Source organism: Mytilus californianus, unplaced genomic scaffold (assembly GCF_021869535.1).
Source record: "Mytilus californianus isolate M0D057914Y unplaced genomic scaffold, xbMytCali1.0.p SCAF_3, whole genome shotgun sequence".
Classification (NCBI taxonomy): Eukaryota; Metazoa; Mollusca; class Bivalvia; order Mytilida; family Mytilidae; genus Mytilus; species Mytilus californianus.
The window spans coordinates 69914320-69935324 of record NW_026262679.1 but is presented as its reverse complement, the minus strand read 5'-3'; the positions used below and the strand labels follow the sequence as shown (position 1 = coordinate 69935324).

Genomic DNA, 21005 nt, shown 5'->3' with positions numbered 1-21005 from the left:
TGAAACAGATTTTTGCTCGGATCCAACCAAAAAAATTAATTTGAGGTGGCTGATTCAATTTTTTGGCACCTTGTAATGATTATTTTTTCTCTTCAACATTCAATAAAATCAGATTCAATTTGTGAAGGACAATGTTTTTTTTTTTCAACAAGCGGATGGTGTTCCAAAAAAACACAAAAGAAACCACAATAAAATGCTCCGCTAGGCGCAGCTTGATACAACCGCAGAGGTCGAACCCTGAACAGTTGGGGCAAGTATGGACACAACATTCAAGCTTGATACAGCACTGATTTGGATTGTGATTAAATATTTAACACAGCATAGTTTCAGACACAGAATGAATGTGGTCTAAGAACTTTAAAAAAATCTAATTTACCTATTCAAACCATATCATTATTATTTGCTTTTATATATAAATCAGAAATAACAAATTTAAAATGGAAAATTTTAAAGAAAAAAAAAGGAAAAAAAGGAAACCCCCCCCCCCCCCCTATTTTTTGAACCCCCTAATTATTCACCCCCAAACTCAATCCCAGCCTTCCCTTTGTGGTATGGTACCTTGCAGTACAATACCAGAGAGATCCATACACTTGAACACAAATTATTGTCTGGAAACTAGAAAAATGCTTGTTTTTTGGCCCTTTTTTGGCCCCAATTCCTAAACATTTAGGGCAATTAGCCCCAAACTCAAACCCAGCTTTCCCTTTGTGATATGGAACCTTGTAGTACAATTTCATAAAGATCCATACACTTACACACAAGTTATTGTCCTGAAACTAGAAAAATGCTTGTTTTTTGCCCCTTTTTGGCCCCTAATTCCTAAAATTTTGAGGCAATAACCCCCAAAATCAATCCCAGCCTTCCCTTTGTGGTATGGTACCTTGCAGTACAATTTCAGAGAAATCCATACACTTGAACACAAGTTATTGTCTGGAAGTTACAAAAATGCTTATTTTTGGCCCCTTATTCCTAAACGTTTTGGGCAATTACCCCCAAACTCAATTCCAGCTTTTCCTTTGTGATATGGAACCTTGTAGTACAATTTCAGAACGATCCATACACTTACACACAAGTTATTGTCACGAAACTAGAAAAATGCTTGTTTTTTGCCCCTTTTTTGGCCCCTAATTCCTAAAATCTTAAGGCAATTACCCCCAAAATCCATCCCAGCATTCCCTTTGTGATATGGAACCTTGTGGTACAATGTCAGAGAGATCCATATACTAACATACAAGTTATGTCTGGAAGTTACAAAAATGCTTATTTTTGGCCCCTTTTTGACCCCTAATTCCTTAACGGTTCGTACCATAACCCCCAAAATCAATCCCAACCTTCCTTTTGTGGTATTGAACCTTATGGAAAATTTCATAGAGATCCATTTACTTAAACTAAAGTTAGAGTGCGAAAACCAATGTGTCTTAGGACAACGACGCCAACGTCATACCAATATATGACCGCAAAATTTTTTTGCGGTCGTATAAAAAGCAGTGTATGGAAAAGCTTAATTGGTCAATCTGCAATAGTAGATGCTATCCAAATTTACAATGTAGTTTGTGAAAATAAATGATTTGTATAAGAGTATTGTGCTTAACATTTCAATATTTAATATTTATGTTTATAAAGATGTTTAAATATGATTTTATAGAATAAGTTACATTGTCTCATCAGTCCAGTTATAATGTATAATCCCTGACATTTTTCTAGTGATATATGCATAATTTCTGAAGGTTTTAGTGATTTCATATAACTACTCAAGTTGCCAGTGATCACATATATTCCTAAAAATTTCAGGGATTATACATAATCCCTAATTATACACATTTACTGTAACATATACACATCTACATATGCAAAACAACTGAGCAGAAATTCATTGGTCTCTTACATACTCTTTTGGAGTTTTTGTATTTATAAAAAGACATTTCTCAAAATTTCTGATTTATTAACAATAACAAAGTTTTTTCCCCAAAATTAATGAGCTGAACTTCATCAAAATATAATAAGCAAATAGACAGACAGAAGGACAAAGTAAAAACTCTAGGACTCAATGATGTGTGGCCCTAAAAATCCTCTAATGGCTCTTCCAGAATATCAAATGATTGTTCCTTTACTTGTTCATTTGTCGAATGAATGCAATTACACAAATATGTGTCAACACGAAGATACAGATGTTACAGTATAAATTGGAATTCAGTAGGATCCAGAATCCTCCTAGTAAAAACTGGAGTTCCAATATCTACTGGTAGAAATTGGGATGTCCAGATTTGAACTAAGGGTATCCTGGATTGTACTAGATGATTACTGAGAAAGTCACAATTAAAGAAATAATTTGTTTTTCTTTAAAATGAAATAAACTGTTATATTCGAACTCATCTGAATAAAAAAAAAATAGTAACCAAAAAAGCATGATACATATTTTGCATATTGAAATTGTTGCAAAAATATCAAAATAGGATATTTAGAAAGTATTGAATCAGAAGCAAATAAAACGGCTATGTAGAATAAAATGCTCCACTGGGTACAGCTTGATTACGACCGCAGAGGTCAAACCCTGAACAGTTGGGGCAATTATGGACACTGCATTCAAGCTTGATACAGCTCTGAATTTGGATTGAGATTAAATATTTGACACCACATAGGTTTCTGACATAGATCAGGAGTTCAAATTAGCGGTGGTCTGAGGTCTGTGACCTTGTATTTACCGGTTTGCCCTTCCCCCGGTAGTAAGTTACACTTGAAGGATTTTCGTATTTTTGCAGGTAAAAAAAATATTACAAAATTATTCTGAACAAAAAATATAAAATTCTAGTATAAAAATAATCTTAAACTATGTAACTTTACTGAAATGAAACTTTCCTTAAATTCTTCACAACTGATTTCATGTGTAGTCACATGGCCGGTCGTCGCACAAGATACCAGAAAAATCAAGAATATAATAATAAATCATAACTAGTAAGCGGTATCAGTTGTTTGGTTTTTGGGTAACCTCTTCCAAAACAAAACCTGATGAAACGGGTGATACAGAGGTATTGTTTGATGAAACGGATTAACGCAGCAGGAAAGACAAGAACTGGCTTATACATATCTTTTCTAACAAGCATTCTGTGAGTATTGCCTGGCAATACATAGTCCCCTACCAGTTAAAAATTCATTGTACTGGAACAAAATGCTAACTTGATCTATAACTTGTCATGGTGTAAACTATATAACAAATATCAAAGTCAATCTCTTCAAGCATAACGAAAAAAAAATGTGGTAAATTGATCATTTGACAGACAGACAGACAGACAGAGTGCAAACCTAAAGTCACCTTAGACTTCATCAGTAGGGGACTAAAAATTAAATTTATGCTACATCTATCTTTAACTTGAATCTACTTACAATTTCTATTAATTAGTTGCGCAATACAGCTCTGAATTTGGATTGTGATTAAATATTTGACATAGCATAGGTTTCTGACATAGAATGAATGTGGACTAAGAACTTAAAATTTGAAACTGGACATTTACCTATTATGGTCCAATATCCAAAATATATCAAAGAACCCCATATATTTAATTTTTGTTGAAATCAATCAAAATCAAATTTTAAACCCCGATTTGGACCAACTTGAAAACTGGGCCCAAAATCAAAAATCTAAATACATGTTTTTAGATTCAGCATATCAAAGAACCCCTTGATTTCAATTTTTGTTTAAATCAAACTAAGTTTAATTTTGGACCCTTTTGACCTTAATGTGGACCAATTTGAAAACCTGGTCTAAGGGCCAAATTCAAAAATCTAAATACACGTTTAGATTTGGCATATCAAAGAACCCTAATTATTCATTTTTTATGAAATTAAACAAAGTTTAATTTTGGACCCTTTGGATCTCAATGTGGACCAATTTAAAAACATGGCAAAAATTCCAAAATCTAAATATACGGATAGATTCAGAATATCCAAGAGTCCCAAGAATTCAAGACTTTGAATTAAACCCCATTGAAATTGGTCAAGAAATAAGCAATTTATACAAAGTATTAGAAAAGTATTGATTTTGGTACCTTTTTCCATAACCCCAAAATCAATCTCAACCTTCCTATTTTGGTATGGAACCTTGAGGTACAATTTCATAGAGATCCATAAACTTATACTCAAGTTATTGTCCTGAAACCAGAAAATCCTAGTTTTTGGCCCCTAATTCCTTAACAGTTTGGGCCATAACCCCCAAAAACAATCCCAATCTTTCTTTTGAAGTGGTACAATTTCATAGTGATCCATACACTTATACACAAGTTATTGTCCTGAAACAAGAAAATGCGTGTTTTTTTACCCCTTTTGGGCCCTTAATTCCTAAGCAGTTAAGACCAATGGAACCAATGGAACCTTGTGGTATAATATCATAGAGATCCATGCACTTATACTCAAGTTATTGTCTGGAAACCAAATGTCTTCAGATGACGACGATGTTGACAATGTCATACATAACAAAAATTTTGCAGTCATATAAAAACATGCATGAGGATACCTTTGGGCATATAAGTATTGTGTCAATTATGACCCCCAGTTTTTGTTGGGGTTCGTGTTGCTAAGTCTTTAGTTTTCTATGTTGTGTCATCTGTACTATTATTTGTCTGTTTGTCTTTTTATTTTTGGCCATGGCATTGTCAGTTTGTTTTCGATCTGTGAGTTTGACTGTCCCTCTGGTATCTTTCGTCTCTCTTTTATGACATTTTCAAAATCAAAGGAGTACATTCACCAATCCCAACAACAGTTTTAAGTTTGTAGTAATTTGATCCAAGCACATTATACATGTGGTCCGAGTACAGTTATCATCCTTTGATTTTCATTGTCCACGAATAAAGTCCCTAGTGTGGACAGTGTGTTACTTCCCAATTTTTTGTATACCTCTTCCAAATGTATTTCTTCATGTTTTACGCCTCGCATAGCAAGTAGGGGGATGAAATAATTTGGGTTATGCATTTTAAAGTAAAATAGTGATTTGATCCAGCTGAAAAAGGTTAAAAATTAGCACTTCGGAAGCTGTCAGAAGATTTCAAGACCCCCTTAACATGAAATTGTCCATATTTTGAGTTAGAGCCGATGAAGTTTTCTTAATTTTGATATAATTTGTCCCAGAAGTAGTACAACACACTGTAAAAATATTATTGGGAAAGCGCAGTTGGGATTTTTTTAATTTTCATTTATTGTCTAAAAGAAATGCACTATGAAATAACTGTGTACTCGGACCATGTATCTAGTGCAAGACATTTGAAAAATGCCTTTATTTATCTGATGGTCAAAGTTCCATAGCTCTGGAATGACATATCTGATTTTGTTTAAATTGAACAGTTTGCTATGCACAAATTCCAATAATCATCATAATCATGTAAAGTTGTCATTAAATCAACCCAAATAATCTGTAGTTATAGTGCAACATATAAAAAATTTACTTAAATCTGAAAATTTAAGTCCTGTAACTCTGGAATTGAAAAAAAAAAAAACCATGTTAAAAAGTGCCTTAATTCAAGCAGTCCCATAACTCTGGAGCGGAAAAACAGAAAATTAAAAAAAAATGAAAGGGAGCTTCCTTTTATTAATCACAACAATAATGTAAAGATTAGAGGAAATAAATCCAGGCATACTCGAGCTATTGAGTGATATGTGAAAAATTGCCTTAATTCAAACGGTTCAAATCCTGTAATACTGGAACTACAAAATACAAGAATTTCAAGGTCCAAAGAGAGCTTTCTTCTGTCAATGCTAATGTTGTGTTAAAATTACACGAGAATTGGTTATATCAAATTGGAGTTGTCAAAAAAGTGTTGATGGACAGCTGGATGGATGGACATTGGTATACCATAATGCAACCTGTCTTTGACGGGTGTATAAAAAATGGTAGAGCCAATTTCCTGTTCATTTATTACACAGCAAGGCCTTTTCCAATCTTTTCTAAAATTCACAGTATCATTTAAAGTTCATCTGAGGTACTTTAAGGTTTTATTTAACACTTTTGTGATCATGTATTTCAAAATATTTGATAAAATATGTGACTAGCCATGAGATTTCCAGGCTTATGGAGGTACCTGGGTTAAAATTGGTTTATTGCTTATTCATCAAGTACAGACTGACACCATGACAATATGATTATGAAAAAAATCAAAAGAAAAACCCGGAAACACTTTTTTCAGCATAAAAAACAAGTGTTGGAATTATATCACTGGGTGAGGCATCAACTCCACAACAAAAATAACACAGACACCTTAGAGTAACCATACAGTCATCAACAATAGACAGGTGGCCACACAATATTTCGCTTTTAATAATGCCGAGTCATTTTGAATTTATGGCTAAAAAATCAAAAATATTTCAAATCTGCTATATATGCAGAAAAAATTTTACACACATATCGGACAACCTATTTGGGCATTTATTGTTTCTATTTTGTTGATAATACCCGTATATTTCTTGGATGCGGTGCATTAAATATCCATGTTTTTATATAATTGTTTTTGTCCTAACCAATTAAACACTTGTGAGTTAGCAAATAAAAAATACAACTCAGCGTATATGACTAGCACAAACAGATTTTGTTTTTACATCTCATTGACAAGTTGCTGTAATAAATATCCATGGAATATTTGCCACTGGACACTAAACATAGTATATCTAACAACTTGGTTATATTGTATAAATGAGCCAGTTAAATTGTCAAACTGAACAGTAAATCTTTAAACCAGTTTGTGAGATTGATGACATTTCTTCCCTAATTATAACAAGAATTATTTATGAAATATTTTTTTTAAAAAGAGTAAATCGAGGCATTAAGAAAAGGAAAATAGACATTTTATTTTATTTGAAAACAATAGTTTTGAAAATAACAAGGCTATACATGTGAAATGTGTATACTGGTAACTGTACCCTTATTCTTGTCTGTTGATATGTTACACATACAGCAAATATATTGAGAGTAAAGTTTGTCTCTGGTTTAAATAAGCAAAAGAATAAAATGTACATATACAATTAAGACTTTCATAATATAATAATGCTTGAAAAGAAATGGACCAAAACATTTTGGGCATAACTCCTTAAAAGAAAGTTGATTGGCCACCATTATAGAACTTGTCCGAGATATTGCTGATATTAACCTATAGTATAAGTTTTATAAAAATCTGGCAAGACTTGTACCCGTCAGAGCGCTAACAAGGCCATTTTCCATAAATTTAATATTTCCAAGGGGCAATTGACTCCTTAAAAAAAAGTTGATCGGCCACCATTATAGTACTTGTCCAAGATATTGCTGATATTAACCTATAGCATAAGTTTTATAAATATCTGGCAAGACTTGTACCCGTGAGAGCGCTAACAAGGCCATTTTCCATAAATTTACTATTTCCAAGGGGCATAACTCCTTAAAAAAAAATCAATCAGCCACCATTGTAAACTTGTCTGAGATATTGCTGAAATTAACCTATAGTATAAGTTTTATAAAAATCTGGCAAGAATTGTACCCGTGAGAGCACTAACGAGGCCATTTTCCATAAATTTAATATTTCCAAGGGGCATAACTCTTTTTAAATAAATGGGGAATGTGTCCATGGGACACACCATGGACACAGATGATGCCCACGCTTGCATATCATATAAAGTTATAAAGGGACATAACTGAAGAATGCTAAAAGTGACGCTACCCTAATTTGTACTTGATCTGAGTTTTGTGGTTATAAGTATTGTGTATAAGTTTCATAAAATTTGGTTGAGGCTAACTAAGTTAGAGAACAGAAAAGAAAAATTCAGCAATTTTTCCATTTATAATGGGGCATAACTCTAGAACTGTTAAAGTGACACCACCAAAATTCAAACTTGTTCTGTATTTTGTGGTAATAAGCATTGTGTATAAGTTTCATAACATTTGGTTGAGGCAAACTTAAGTTAGAGAACAGAAACGAATAATTCAGCAATTTTTCCATTTGTAATGGGGCATAACTCTAGAACAGTAAAAGTGACACCATCAAAATTCAATCTTGATCTGTATTTTGTGGTAATACGCATTGTGTATAAGTTTCATAACGTTTGGTTGAGGCTAACTAATTTAGAGAAAGGAAACGCTGAATTTTTCCATTTTTAATGGGACATAACTCTAGAACGGTTAAAGTGACACCACCAAAATTCAAACTTGTTCTGTATTTTGTGGTAATAAGCATTGTGTATAAGTTTCATAACATTTGGTTGAGGCAAACTAAAGTTAGAGAATGGAAACGAAAAATTCAGCAACTTTTCCATTTGTAAAGAGCATAACTCTAGAACGGTTAAAGTGACACCACCAAAATTCTAACTTGATCTGTGTTTTGTGGTAATAAGCATTGTGTATGAGTTTCATAACATTTGGTTGAGGCAAACTAAAGTTAGAGAACAGATACGGAAAATTCAGCAATTGTCCGAGATATTGCTGATATTAACCTATAGTATAAGTTTTATAAAAATCTGGACAGAATTGTACCCGTGAGAATGCTAACAAGGCCATTTTCAATAAATTTAATGTTTCCAAGGGGCTTTACTCTTTTTAAAAAAGTCGATCGTCCACCATTATAGTACTTGTCCGAGATATTGCTGATATTAACCTATAGTATAAGTTTTATAAAAATCTGGCAAGAATTTTACCTGTGAGAGTGTTAACGTGGCCATTTTTCATAAATTTAATATTTCCAAGGGGCATAACTCCTTAAAAAAAGTCGATCAGCCACCATTATAGAACTTGTCGGAGATATTGCTGATATTAACCTATAGTATAAGTTTTATAAAAATCTGGCAAGAATTGTACCCGTGAGAGCACTAACAAGGCCATTTTCCATAAATTTAATGTTTCCAAGGGGCATAACTCCTTCAAAAAAGTTGATTGGCCACCATTATAGAACTTGTCAGAGATATTGCTGATATTAACCTATAGTATAAGTTTTATAAAAATCTGGCAAGAATTGTACCTGTGAGAGCGCTAACAAGACTGGACGGACAGACACAAGGACACCAAGTATTTCCATGTCCCCCGCAACGCGTTATACAGGGGACAAAAATCATCAAGTATGGAGGGAACTCAATCTGGACAAAACAGTAATCAGAATGAATTGTGAAGTAAGTCATGTCCTATTTTTCTGAAAATGTTCACCGTATAAAACTAATGAAAAAATAAAGCCCATTGATCTTCTTGTATTTAAACGTTTGTTCAATTAAAAATAGCTATTCAAGATTTTAAGAAAGTAATTGTATACATCTCAATTCATCAGAGTTTTACAGGTGTCATGAGCGTCGGAAAAAGTCAGAGGGTATTTACGATCTTTTAAAAGAGATTTTATAACAAGTACATATACAAGTATCTATGTTAAATAAAAGTGTTGTAAATGGAGATATGGGAGATTCAATAAGACTGCAACTGGCCAATTAACGACACACAAAAACCAAAGACATCTAGATAACACAGGACAAATGCAGGATGGACAAGAATTTTTATACTGCTAATTTGTAGATTTAGAAAAGATAATTTGGTCCCTTGAATTTGAAAGTTAATAAGTATATTTACTATAGTAAGTATAAAATCTATCTATTGATAACATCACACGTTCACAACATTAGTCATATTAATTATAATACAAACATATGTCAATCTCGTAAGGTACAAATTTGTTAGTCTTTAAACAACTCGTATTTCAGATGAAAACTTAAACCATTATGAAATAAGGATAATATATATTTTGGTCCTGGAAGCATACTGTTTTACCCGTGTCAGTATGACCGCCCGTCCCTGACTTGGTATATATAACTGAGGGTTTATTCAGTTTATTTCTTATTGCTAAGTTTTTAAGATTCAACTTTAAATTATGAACCAGGTCTTAGTATTTTACCAAAAGTGCGCATATTGTCAGGATTTTTGTTTGTTTTTTGTTTTAAAAGTCAGGTTGCTTAATTTGGCATTTTGATAATATATAAATGCATGCAGAATACATAGCCCTGCTTACTCCTTCTACGACTACATGTACAATTTCAAGCTTGAACTTTTATATTTGCGCCGAGTGTTTTACTTATATAGAGGGTGCATATATATTCTCAGGATTTTATATTGTATAATTTTTCACGAATGACAGAATGTTGAACTTTGTCTTTTCAAGTGAAATTTTGAATACAATTTGTAAGGTGCCTTTATATATTATCAAAATGTTAAAATGAGCAAACTCGATCATTAAAAAATAAATCACTCGTTTACACCATACAGTATACTTGATTAAGAATATGTATTTCATCAAGATATTGTTTGTATCTATCATTTTTACAACTAACAGAATGTTTAACCTTTTTTGATGGTTGCATTAAATGTGCCTTTTAAACACAACTATTTCTAATTGTATTGAATCGTCCTAAACATGCATGAAATATTTGACACATGGAAGTTGCGGTGGCATCACCCTTGTCTAATTTGGCTAGTAGGGTTAAGTTGAAGATTTGAATTTCTTTATAAGCTAATTATGCACCCGGTTAGGACGAAATGTAAGTAACCGGACAGGGGAAATGAAAACAAAATAACAAACACCATTCAGATCCTGTTACATATTTTCATACCTCTCCGTAAAAATAACGTTATTTGATATGCAGAAGCGTCATCCCTTTTCTGTCAAATTCTTTGCATATCGGTCAACTTTGACGCAATTTATCTAAAAAACAGGGATGGTAACATGTTTGTTTCTATAAATGCATGGATTCAGAATACAATCATTGATATTCTGTTAGTTTTTAGTCTTTCTCCGTACACATAAGAGATCGTAATGATTGAATAAGTGACGACGCTTGGCGTATTTATGAGGTCGTTTTCATTAAGCCTACTATGTCATTTATTAGCACTTTCTTCAAGCTTTGTATTATCTAATTTAATAAAATAATCAATTTCCGACTCACTTTTAATATTTTTTATAAACATTTTTGTCTCCCTTATCTACCCCTTTTCTCCTTTCTCCTGCCCCTTCTCTCCTTTCTCCCGCCCCTTCTCTCCTTTCTACCGTCCCCTCTCTCCTTTCTCCCGCTCCCTCTCTCCTTTCTCCCACCCCTTCTCTCCCTGTCTCCCTTCACCCTGTCCGCCCCCTCATTATTGAGGTGGTACATAATACTACAGGGAGATAACTCTGTAAAAATCAGATAATAGTTTTAATCACGTTCTATTGTTAAGGCAATATTAAGCTTCTCAATGATCAAAATATATGTTTGTCAAACTGCTATATATCCAATGAAATTTTTAATATATGCTATATATCCAACGATAAGTTTTTTGAAATTTTTCTATTTTTGTCAAAGGGTTTAATTTATGAAAATTAAACGAGCCAAATTAATTTAAGTCGAGGTATTTGGTACCACCTTTAATAAATGGTAATACAAAAAGGTTATGTACTATGTGCTTATGTAAAGAATAAGGACTATGAAAAATGTTATAAACATCCACGTTCGTTTTCTATATATATAGATTACTCTATCTATATATAACATTATGCATATTTATTAAAAGGTTAACTCCTAACTATCCTACTGCCCGTTGATACTGTTATTTTGGCATTGCACAAGTCATGTCTTCTTTGACTGTCCATGAAGTTAAAACATTAAATCCCTGGGATGTGTTTTAGTTGATTTTAGTCTCTGATGCATGATTTTTTATTATTAACTGTTTTTGGCTTTTAACTAGCTTTCAGTAACTGCGAGTACTCACAAATCATACTATTGTGTTATTTAACCTGTTGATACAATTTGTAATGTATTTTTGTTATTTAATGTTTACTTATTTAGTGTTATATCTCGTCTCACTATTTTAAATATTTACCACCTTTGATAAGTATTTAGTATGACGATAAATTTTCACTTCTGTTCTCGTACTATGAACAACAAAATAATCTATTTTGTAAAAAATATTTCCGTACTCCATGTATACCTAACAACAAAATTTATTTTTATTTACCTGTGTACGTTGTTTTATTTGGCGGCATTTTGTCTAAGGTTATGGTTGTCTTTCTGATATTGTTTTACATCTAACCCCTTGTTTTATTAATTTTGTATTTACTTTGTATTTACATTGTGTCTTAGATCAAATTTATTCCTTCAGTGTATATTCACTTGTTTTTGTTAATATACCTTTTGATAGAGTTAAGCCATTGCAATTGATATTTTATAGTGTGTCTTTCTATGTTGTGATGTTACACCATTGTTTCAGGTTAGGGTGAAGGTTGGCACCTATTAAAACGTTTAAACCCACTGCATCTGTTTGCAACCTGATGTTCAATGGTTGTGGTTTGTTGATGTGGTTCATAAGTGTTTCTCGTTTCTCATTTTTATATAGATAAGACCGTTGGTTTTCCTGTTTGAATGGTTTTACACTAGTCATTTTTGGGGCCCTTTATAGCTTGCTGTTTGGTGTGAGCCAAGGCTCCATGTTGAAGGCCATACTTTGACCTATAATGGTTTACTTTTACAAATTGTGACTTGGATCGAGAGTTGTCTAATTGGCACTCATACCACATCTCCTTATATCTATTTGCTAAAATATCAAGTTTATAAAAGGAGAAGTAAAACATGTGAAAAGTACCAAACTGCATGTTGCCGAATAATATGATTATTTCTAAGGTTATAGTGAAAACCTTAAAAATATATTTCATATTTGATAATAAAAAGCATCCAGACTCTACATTCAGTATAGAAATAAATTTGTATTAAACCCCATACATAATTTGATGTAACGTTAATAGCTATGTTTTTCTCACAATAAGTCTGGAAATGTCATGGCGGGTCACATAAATGTACACCTTTAATGCCCATCTGGTGCAGTAAAATTGGTACTGTTTATATCATTACTTTAATTGTTACATTCACACTTTTTTCATTGATATTAATTTTATAAACCCCAACTATAATAAGAAATCAGCAATAAACAAGCATTCTGTGAGTATTGCCTGGCAATACATAGTCCCCTACCTGTTAAAAATTCATTGTATTGGAACAAAACGCTAACTTGATCTATAACTTGTCATGGTGTAAACTTTATACCAAATATCAAGTCAAATTATCTTCAACCATGACGAAAAAAAATGTAGAAAATTGATTATTTGAGTAAATTTTCTAATTCCAAGGACCATAACCCTGCACAAAATCATCAGACCGGAACAAAATTCGAACTTGATCTGTAACTTGTCATGATAAAACTATATACCAATTATCAAATCAATATTGTCAAGCATGATGAAAAAAAGTGAGGAAAACTGATTATTTGAGTGAATTTTCTTCATTATTTGAGTGAATTTTCTAAGTCCAAGGACCATAACTCTGCACAAAATCATTAGACCAGAACAAAATTCGAACTTGATCTGTAACTTGTCATGCTAAAACTATATACCAATCATGAAATCAATATCTTCAAGCACGACAAAAAAAAGTGCGGAAAACTGATTATTTGAGTGAATTTTCTAAGTTCAAGGCCCATAACTCTGCACAAAATCGTCAGACTGGAACAAAATTCAAACTTAATCTGTAACTTGTCATGATTAAACAATACACCAAATATCAAATCAATATCTTCAAGCACGAAGAAAAAAAAGTTGGAAAACTGATTTGCCGGACTGACAGATAGACAGACAGATAGACAGATGGGTGCAAACCTAAAGACCTCTTCGACTTCGTTGGTAGGGGACTAATAATGTGCTACTATATATTGGAGGAAGGGAAAGAGAAAGAAGGTTTTAATGTGGTTTTCATTTGGTGCGTATATTTGTAGAGCACATGAATTTTATTTGAATGCAAAAATAAATGGTTACAATAGTTCAAGGACTTGCATCTCTCCAACAGATTTGTATAAAGAGGTTTAAATTGTTTTAAGATGTTTTTAATAGGAAAATTGATATTTGCAAATGGCAAATTCTATAAATGACAGGACATTAAATTGTAAGTCAAGACTTAAAAACAGTATGGATAGTAAAATAAAGCATACTTTCAGAGTAGATAAATTCATCTAAAACAAGGTAAGTGTTCAGCATAATATGGTATAAAATAGAATTTGAATATTCTGTGCCAACATGAGAGACAGAGATTTTGATAATTTTTAGATTGAATTGTTTCCCTTTGTAGTTATTGAAATGAAGTTGGGAAAATAATTGCCTAAATTATGCACCTGTGGTAGATCCCAAACAGGTAATGCTTTTTTGTTCATAAGAACCTGGGGTAGAGCCCAGACAGGTGAAATTTATTAGAACCTGTGGTAGAACCCAGACAGGTAAACAATCTTGAAACCTGTGGTAGAACCAAGACAGGTGAAAAATGCAACAACCTGTGGTACAGAAACCAGACAGGTGAGCATTAAAAACATACATGTATAAGAACCTGTGGTAGATCCCAGACAGGTGTTTTTAATGAGAATTCCTGTGGTAGATCCCAGCTCCTGGTAAAAATAACTTATTTATACAAAGTCCTCAGAAATGGACCAGATTATTTTTAACTGTAATTTGTTCCATGTTTGACTTATATAGAGTACCGATTCTGGATTGTAGATATACTAAAGGTCCATTCATAATTTGTTGTAATGTTGTACTTAATATTTAAGTGTCTGTTGTTTATACTGTACATATTTCTCCTTTGGTCAGTGGATGTGTGTTTTGTAATAAGGAAAAGCATATAACGCCTGAGTAAACATCCAGAAAAACAGTTACCTCCTTGCAAAAATCTTTTGACCTGACATTAAAAACCTGTTTGAGTATAAGTCTAACTTGCCGAAATGTGAGCCCAATGAATAAAATCCTCAAAGTCACACATAATGAGTTCTTAAGACAATTAATTTAAGCAACATTTTAATTATCCTGATTTGCTTCAGAACTCTCCATTTGAACTCATGATATGTAAAATTAAGCATTTAGTACTCATATCAACAATATAATCAACATAATTCAAAATCCTGCTCTATCCCATTATAAATAAACTTCTGTGTAATACATGTATTGCGTAGCAGTGCCAGTTGTATCCAGGTTTGAATGAAACATAAATCATAAATGAACTATAACTTTTATTATTTTATATTCATCACTTAATTTTGGCCCTTTGTGAATCTACTCAGCTAAAATTAAAATTTTTGCTCCATGCCTAAGCCAAGAGCCTATGTGCATACTGAAAAGTAGCAAAGTAAAGACCCCTGGCTTGACATCACACCAATCCAATTGGATCTATGGTTCCAAATAAATGTGTGAGGCTATCAGGAAGCATATGAGGCTATGAGGAAGCCTATGAGGCTATCAGAAAGCCTATGAGGCTATGTCTGAGGAAGCCTATAATGATGCTATGAGGAAGCCTAGTATGTGGCTATGAGGAAGCTAAGTAGTGTTGATGTTGAATTGGTGTTGGAATGAATTCTGTATGAAATTTGACAGTTTATCCCCAGAAATTCTTGGGGGGGTAAGTGAAATTTTTGAAACAACCAGTGATAAAATTTCATAAATGTCCAAACATGATGGACTTGTTTCAGATGCTGAGGTTATTTATCTGATCCATGCCTAAACCAGCAGCCTATGTACATGTGCGTATTGAAAAGTAGCAAAGTATAGACCCCTGGCTTGACGTCACACCAATCCAACATAGCTCCTAAAAGTAATTTTTGCACTACTGGTTGCTGAGATCTACTGATATGAACTGGTGTTGGAATGAAATTTTTAAGCACTTTTGTAACATATACATATACAGAAAAATCAATAAGAATCTTATATAAACTGTGCTGAGATTGATTCCCCTGTCATGGCAATATTGAAGGTGTAAGGTTGGGGTTGGTGGGGGGCAAGTTTTTAGCTAAGCCACTTTTTGAGCAAAGATTATTCTTTTAACTGCATTGAAAAAACTGGACACTAAAGGCAGCATGTACTGGTTTTCAATATACAACTACTTAATGGGATATTCCTAAATGGGAGGAGCTAAACTACACCCAAGTTTATGTGCAAACAAACAAAGGATAAAGGAAAGCCAGATGCCACAAGTGGTCACTAATTAACAAAACATGTATATTTGTAATGGAACTGATGTAATTAAAACCCCTTCTAAGAACACCTGATAAACTCACATGTAGCGGATTAAGATATGATAATCAATCTGTTTCTTCTCAATAGTAAAGAAAACAAAAAATCCTGGGAAAATCCTAAAATAATGACTACTGAGTGTAATGTAAATCAAACTATGTATAAACATAACTTATATAACATATAAGTAACTACTTAATCATGACCCTTAAATTAAACAAAACCTTAATTATTTATAAGATGTATTAATGAATTGGGGGAAAATATTTCCCTGAAATTAAGTTGGCAATACAAACAAAAACAAAACAAAAACAACATATTTTTATGAGTAGCCCCTTTTAAAAATAAATAAAAATAAATTTTTTAGGTGAAGCTGGGGACGGTGGGTGGGCTGAATTACTTTTCTACAAATAAAAATTGACTGCTAACAGTGCAATGATCAACAAACAACTGGCCCCTTTATCAAAATTATATACAGATGCTTCACTGATTACATTTTGTGATTTTAAATATTCAAAATATATATATAAACAAGAAAGTGTCCAAAGTACACAGATACCTCACTCGCACTATCATTTTCTATGTTCAGTGGACCATGAAATTGGGTTAAAAACTCTAATTTGGCATTAAAATTAGAAAGATCATATCATAGGGAACATGTGTACTAAGTTTCAAGTTGATTGGACTTCAACTTCATTAAAAAAGTACCTTGACCAAAAACTTGAACCTGAAACCAGACGGACGGACGAAACGAACAGCGCACAGACTGAAAAACATAATGGTGGGGCATAAAAAGAAGATAATTAAGACAAAAATAAATGGATTTTGATTTTATTGTAAAAAGAGATTTTGAAGCTCTTACATGTTAGAGATTATTGTGATTGCACAGATAATAGTCTGAGTAGTTTGATGAGAGGTTGACTGTCATTTTTGTCGAAAATTTTCCATCATTTATACAGGTAGTTATTTATGTCTTTGATACGGTCCCTCTATGGATAGGCTACCACATGACATTATATATTTCAACAATCCGGGAAAAAGTTCATTTGTAGATTTGAAAGTAAAACAATAAAGACTAGGTTGCATTCTAAAATCATTTATATGTTAGAACCTATTTGCCTTTTTACATAACAAATATGTTTTTAATTATATGAATATTTATTGAATATCAAGTATAATGATAACGCGATTATATAATTCATGCTTTGAGACGATCCCTCTATGCGTTGTGTGTGTAGTATTTTATAAACCTGGGAATACTTTATTGATAAACAATGACCCAGAATAAACTGATTATTTCTGAACGTTTATCATTTGATATTTAGTATTTCAATCAGGCCATGAGAAAATGTCGGAAAGCATGAAGAAAATCAAGAAAAAGATATTTCTGTTAAAATATTTATCTAAGGTCGGAAACACAGTGGTTGGAAAGCAGAAAGATAATCAAACAAAAGGATTTTTCTTTAAAAAATACCTAATTTCATTAATAGATACTACCAAACTAAGAGAATATTCATTGTTAAGGTAAAACTGAGACTGAATTTATTCCTAATAATTATAGAATATAATTAAAATTGTAATGTATACGTGCATTATGTCTCACAGATTGATCAGTCATTACATTTATGAAAATTATATGTAACGTATGAGCCCCAATGAGCAGGGGTGCGTACCCAAAGTTAGCTAAATAACTGAATTTTAAACGGTCGTGAATGAAAAAATACTTGCATGGTTTCAATTCACAAGGATTTTAAATACTTGCATCTCACAAAAAAGGTTATTAACATTTTACAATAATCATAACAAAATTAATTACTATCATAATGCCAATTATTTTATACTGTTTTAGAAGGGATTTATAAGTCTCAACTTATATTTTGTATAGTAATATATTCATATAGTGGAATGTTAGACTTTAAAAAGAGATTCATTTGATAAATAAATGTCCATTCGTAAATACTTGACATTTGTGTTTATTGATATTATATTCAAGCCATTTTCGGAAAAAAGTTCACTAACAGGAATGTATGTTTTTTATAAAATTTCAATTCTTTTTTTCTTTTATTAGTTCAACCTTATAGCATCTAAATATTTGTATACATTGTGGTGACCAGCTATCCTAAAAGTCTTGATTCATTCACATTATACAGCACCCTGTTCCCCATCACACTATCGGTTTGCGTTCACAATATCAATGAATCTGGAGTCAAAACACTTGAGGTAGGTAGTTTGACATCCAAATTCAACTATTAGATTAATATATGTGATGACGCAAATGCATGTTCTTATCCAGAGTATCAGTGCATATGCTTTCTATTTACTATTTCTTGCGCAAAAATACCACGTTCATGCATAAATATTTATTTCACTCGCGAATGCAAATTTTCACGTTTCTTATCTAAATTCAGGACACGGCAGTGAGAGCTTGACATGTGACTTTCAAGCACAGTCATCATTGCTTACGGTATTCTGACCTCTAGCTGTTTCTCTTTTGTTTTCTTTTTTTTAGTTACTGTCCTTTTATAAACTTTGACATTTTTTAATGCCAAGGAATTTCTACCCATATATTGGTGGAGGGTGATACGGCATGTGATACGGATTTTGCCATGTTTTATACGCTTTATCATATATTTAAACAGGAGAGTATATATGAACTGCTTTCTGATCCCTAGCACCTGGGTTACCTTCAGATTTACTTTTGTTATGTTTTAAAAGCTTTAAAAGAACTGCTTAATTATCCATCAGAAGCACCTGGGTAACCTTACAATTTGCGTTGTGTTGTTCATAAAAATATTTTGTTTATTGTATTTTTGTGTGTTTTGTATTGTATTTCATTGAGTTCTTTTTTATAGTTGCATTTCGTGTGCCAGAAAATATGAAAGCTCAATATCTGTGACGTCACATGCCAAACAATGACGTCATTGGATAAATGACATCACGCCCTAATGACCGTTTCATTTAGGACCCATTGAGGAAAAATATTTCTTGAGAAGCTTGCATAAATTAAAACATGGACTTCATGTAAATTTAGTCAGAATCACTACTGTCATGAATGAGAAATTTTAGTAGGGGTGTGATAAAGGGTGTGCATCAAAGTTGAGCAATACGGATTTAACAGCAGGCTGTTTATCAAATATTCAAAACTACTGTATTTACTACTAAATATATGATAAATATTTATAGAGAATATTTCATATTGCTTTTTCAATATCACACCTGTATCAACCAATTTAATCCCTCGAGCAGAGCTCTTGGGATTATATTGGTTGAGGGTTGATACTGTGTGTGATATTGAAAAGGCCATATCATATACACTTTATTATATACATGTACCTCAAGTAAAACTAATATCCCTTAGATATTTTTCACGAGACATGACATAATGCATATTAGAGGTTTGATAAAGCTTTTTGTAACTGACTGATATCGATTACGTGACTTCATACAGATTAGGGGTTTGATTAAGCCTTTGCAACTGTGACTGATATCGATATTATCATGGATGGCTGATACCTGTATTTACTACTAAGTATATAATAAAATATATTATTATACTTCACGTTAAAATGCAATATTTTGATTGGCTAATAGGAGGGTGTTAATTTACTCTATCACATGGCTGTTCGGGTGACAATTTTTTTGAATGTCACCCTCTCGTCCAGACCAATAAAAAATCGATAATTTAAAGGACAATGAATTGAATTTACATCAAGTTATTAAAGGCGATGTTTAAGTTCTACGTTTTGGCTCAGATTCTATTATTTGACTGCCAAAATAAAAAAAAAAAAAAACCATTTTGCTTCACTTCTGTTGATTTTTCTAATACCTGTAACGTTGTTATGTACATGACGTCATAGAAAATACTTTTAAATAAAATTCATCTGTAAAAGACAATAATGATAGGACATTCAGTATAATAAATTAAATAACACAATGCTGAGAGGGTGATAGAGCAGATTGGTACCCCTAGAAAAAGCATTGTCAACCTTGGCTTTGCTGCGGTTGACAATGTATTCTCAGGGTAACAATCTGCTCTATCACCCTTTCAGCTATGTGATATTTATATACTATTGCCAGGTATATGCACAGGATTCAAAATATGACATTATGTCTTATTTTAGAAAGATGTAAAAAAAAATCAAAACTTATCTGACTGAAAATTCTGAGCATTAGAAAGAGAAATACAAAATTTTATTTTTTTACATTGATCTACCAAATGTTTACAAATTTTTTTTAAAGATCTTTTGAACACTCCAATTATCATAGGACATGATAAAGGAAGTGTTATTTTCTGATCACAGGGATTCTGGATAGGTCTTTTTTCCAGACCACACTGAAAATTACCAAATCTGAATTTTTGTTTTTTTTTTGGAATAAACTGTTGTCACAGAGATATGTCTCGCCTTTTTGTAATTTTGATTGTGCAAATGTTGAAATTAAAATAGCAATACTTTCACATGTAAGTTATGCAAATATTCAAAGTCAATGAACCATGACTGAAGGTACATGGCTTAACAATCTCCATGGAAATGAGATGTGCCAATGCTAATACAACTGCATACCAAATACCATTGACTTATTATAAGTCGTTCTCTATAAACAAACATAAACACAAACATTAACTTGTAAACTATGTAGAAGTTTCAAAGTCAATGAACCATGATGAGGGGGTGGGGCTATACAATCTCCATGAAAACAATACTTCCACATGCAAATAAATTTGCATACCAAATATCATTGACTTAACATTAGCAGTTCATCTTAAACTGATCTAATCACAAACTAATACATGTAAACTAAGCAAAAGTTTCAAAGTCAATAGACCATGACTGAGGAGAAGGGGCCAAATAATCTCCATGAAAATGAGATGTGCTAATGCTTATACAACTTAATACCTCTTAACATTGGCCTACCACTAATGGTCCCCCTTGAACTGACCTAATCACAAACTAATACATG

General features: G+C 32.4%; 1 protein-coding gene across 1 annotated transcript in view; it reads right to left on the bottom strand.

Annotated features, from left to right (window-relative positions):
* Positions 1–21005, bottom strand: part of LOC127734984 (copper homeostasis protein cutC homolog) — a 55935-nt gene that overhangs the window by 9729 nt on the left and 25201 nt on the right. The window lies entirely within an intron of this gene.